A 4218-nucleotide genomic window follows, 5' to 3' on the forward strand; every position below is an offset into this window, starting at 1 on the left:
ATTTGATTCTACATAAGACTTCTTGCTGTATATGGAAAAATATTTTTCAGAATTAAAGCTCTTGTAGATGATATCAAAGGAATTTTCCTCCAGTTAATAGCCACTATTTTTCTCTATTGCCCATAATAATTTATTATTTTGCTATTTGACAGAGCCTAAAAGTCAAGGTCACATTAGAATCAGACTTATTGTTTGTTTGCTTTTGTTTTGTTGTTGTTGTTGTATTTTGCTTTTTTTTATGTATTCTCCTCAGGGAAACATAACACTACTGAGTGTCTATTACATCCTATGGAGAATGTCATTCTTAGGTCACAGCGTTAAGAGCTCCTGGTTTGGGTCCCATAAACTCTCTTTGAAATGACCTATAGAACCAGTCTTTGTTAAGGCTGCATATCCCTCTTCCTGCCTCTGACTGTTTGACACAGTGTGAAGTTCAATAAAGAAAAAATTTAGAAAAATAAATCCATGTATCTTTTGCCAAGTTTTCACATCTTATCTCAACAATGTACTGTCAAGAAAATGTCAAATAGTAAATAGACATCTTCAGAGATGAAAATTTTCAAGGGCCCTTTTATTTCCCTCCTTTAACAAGATGGGCATTTCATAGATTTCTCTCTTTGTACATCAGGAAAGATTTTGTATTTTCTCCTTCAGGAAGTTTCAGAGAATGATTATTTTCCCATAAAATGAATCATTAAGAGGCATATAGCCATACTTGATTACATAAGTGTCAGCTTTAGATTGACTATGATGTAACATTTTATCAAGTTTTTCTGAAGATTATTTGTAGCCATAAGAAAAGAATATTAACACTACAAAGTATGTGGTGAAGATAAAGAAAACTTAATTCTTGCTGGTAAAGCAGGGAACTTTCATTTAATTAAATTTATTGCACTTAAAATTCCCTAAGATAGCTTGACCTGTGGTGGTGCAGTGGGTAAAAGCATCAACCTGGAACGCTGAGGTCACCAGTTCGAAACCCCAGGCTTGCCTGGTCAAGGCACATGATGCTTCCTGCTCCTCTTTCTGTTCTTTCTATCTCTTTCCTCTCTCTGTCTCTTTCTCTCTCTGTGTCTCCTCTCTCTAAAAAATGAATAAATAAAATTTAATAAATAAATTGTAAAAAATAAAATAATTATTATAAAAAATTAATAAAATTCGCTAAGATAATCACATCAGAAATCTCCACTGAAAATTCTGCATGGTCAATATTAAATGTTCACCATTCAAATGATTACAAACATTTTTTGTCTCATTACAATGAAACTCTTTTTCCAAAAGAAATTATATAAACTCATTTTCCTCAATACAAGTTATTGCAATGGGGATGTGACTGTGGTAAGTAATATCTTGTATACCTTAAATTGCCTGTGATGCCACATTTTTAAGATTCCCTGGACATTAAAATAAGTACATTTTCCTATGTATACATTGATTCATGGCCTGAGATAACAATCATTAGTTCATGTATATTTCTGTTATACACTGTGACCTTGATTTCATCATGGGTCCCCCATAGCTCTCTGCCTCATGTAGCCATGTTCTAAATTTAGCACATGGATCCTTAGGCTATTATCAAGAATAGAAGTAAAATAAGAGCAGGGACCCTGGGTCATATATTTCTTTTTCTTTTTTTCTCTTTTAATCAGAGTGAAAACATTCTAAAGGTAAAACCTCGTCATCACAAAATGAACAAACTCGGGAAACTACCAGCAAGATCAAAAATAAAGTATAACCTGTGACCAAGAAAATCACTTGTGACCCTTCCTAACTCCTCTTCCACTGCCCTTCACAAATGGTCACCAACATAGTTTTGCAATGGCCCGGAATAGTTTTGAACTTTATATGAATGGAATTGCATGGTGTGTATATATGTGTGTTGAAAGACTTAATTTTTAGAGTAATTTTAGTCTAATAGCAAAATTAAAGAGGGAGGTTCAGAGATTTCCAATGTGCTCTCTCAACCTAGACATGTATATTCTCCCCCTCCCAATATCCTCCACCAGATGGAACATCTGCTACTGGCACACCTTTGTGACCATAGTTTACATTCCAGTTCATTCTGAGTGTTGTACATTCTGTGGGTATGGACAAGTGTGTAATGACATGCATTTACATCATAGAATCATACAGAGTATTTTCACTGTCCTAAAAATCCTTTGTGCTCTGTTTAGTCTTTCTTTCTTTCCTTCCAGTCATCACCAACTCCTGGAAACTACTGATCTTTTTACTATCTGCTCAGTTTTGTTTTTTTCCAGAATATCATATAATTAGCATTATATGGTATATAGTCTTTTGAGATTGTCCTCTTTCACTAACTGATCTGCATCTAAGTTTCATCCTTGGTTTTCCGTGGCTTAATAGCTCATTTATTTTGTGATGAATAATATTTCATTGTCTGAATATAACACAGTTTATTTTCCATTTACTTACTGAAGGACATCTCAGTTACTTCCAAGTATATGCAATTATGAATATACAGGTTATCATACAGACATGAGTTTCACTTCCTTTGAGTAAATATCAATGAGTAAAGTAGAGTATATTCAGTTTTGTAAGAAATCTGTGAAACTTCCTTCCAAAGTGACTGTACCATTTTGCCTTTCCACCAACAATGTATGAGAGTTCTTGTTGCTCACATCTTCGCCAAAATTTAATGTTATTAATTTGGATTTTGGCCATTCTAATACGTATGTAGTATTATTTCAATGTTGTTTTAATTTGCATTTCCCTGATGACATATGATGTGGAACATTTTTTATATGCTTACTTTGCCATCTGTGTATCTTCTTGGGTGAACCATCTGTTAAGGTCTTTGGCCCATTTCTTAATTGGGTTGTTTTCTTAATATTAACTGCCTCATATTTTTTGGATAACAGTCCTTTATCAGATGTATCCTTTGCAAATATTTTCTCTCAATCTGTGGCTTGTTTTCTTACTCTTTTGATGTCATCTTTTGCAAAGCAGAGTTTTGAATTTTAATTAGTCAAGTTTATAAATTTTTTATATTATGTACTGTGACTTCACTGTTGTAATTAATAAGTAATCACCACTCTCTAGGTCATCTAGCATCTAGATTTTTCTCTTATGTTATTTCCTAAGAGTTTTGTAGTTTAAATTTAGGCCTATAAGCTTATTTGAGTTAATTTTTGTGAAGGGTGTAAGGTCTGGGTTTACTTACTTTTTGCATGTTTCTCTCTAGTTGTTCCAGAACAATTTAATGAGAAGTCTTATCTTTCCTCCCTTGTACTGTCTTTGCTCCCTTGTCCAAGACTATATTGATGGTGTGCTATTTCTAAGTTCTCCATGCAGTTACATTGATATGTCTATTCTTTTACCAATACTTCACTGTCTTGATTACTGTAGCTTTATATTAAGTCTTGAAGTTGAGAAGAGTCAGACCTCCAACTTTGTTTTTCTCCTTCTATGTTGTGTTGGATATTCTGAGTCCCTTGCCTCTCCATATAAAACTTAGAAGAAGTTTGACAATATCTACAAAGTAACTTTCTGGAATTTTGACTAGGATTTTATTAAATCAATTAACTTGGGAAGAAATAACACTTTGACAATATTCAGGTTTTTTTTACAGGAATATGGAATATGCCTTTAATTTAGTTCTCTTGATTTTGTTCATCAAAGGTTGATAGTTTTTCTCGTGTATATTTTGTACATATTTTATTATAGTTTTCTTTTTTTTCCAAGTTAAAGAAGGGAAGACAGAGAGACAGACTCCTGCATGCGCTCCAATCAGGATCCATTTGGCAACCTCCATCTGGGGTCAATGTTCTGCCCATCTGGGGCCATGCTTGCAATCGAGCTCCATGGATTCATCCTCAACACCCAGGCCAATGCACTCAAACCAATAGAGCCATGGTTTCAAAAGGGGAAGAGAGAGAGAGAGAGAGAGAGAGAGAGAGAGAGAGAGAGAAAGGGGGGAGGTGTGAAGAAGCAGATAGCCGCTTCTCCTGTGTGCCCTGACTGAGAATCGAACCCAGGACATCCACACTCCAGGCTGACACTAACACTAAGCGAACTGGCCAGGGCTTATATTTTGTTAGAGTTATACATAGGTATTTCATTGTTGGGAACTGTTAAGGTAATGTTTTTCATATTAAATTTTATATTCTAATTGTTTATTATAGTATGTAGAAAAATAACTGACATTTGTATGTTAATCTTATATCCTGCAAACTTGTCGTAATCCCTTTTTAGTTCCAG

At 34.3% G+C, this 4218-nt stretch overlaps 1 non-coding gene across 1 annotated transcript; it reads right to left on the reverse strand.

Moving 5' to 3' along the window:
* Positions 1 to 237: 237 nt before the first annotated feature.
* LOC136401574 (small nucleolar RNA SNORA25) lies at positions 238 to 364 on the reverse strand. Its single transcript, XR_010750599.1, has one exon. It is a non-coding gene; the product is annotated as a small nucleolar RNA SNORA25 (small nucleolar RNA).
* Between the last annotated feature and the right edge of the window lie 3854 nt (positions 365 to 4218).

This window comes from Saccopteryx leptura, chromosome 3 (genome assembly GCF_036850995.1).
Source record: "Saccopteryx leptura isolate mSacLep1 chromosome 3, mSacLep1_pri_phased_curated, whole genome shotgun sequence".
NCBI lineage: Eukaryota > Metazoa > Chordata > Mammalia > Chiroptera > Emballonuridae > Saccopteryx > Saccopteryx leptura.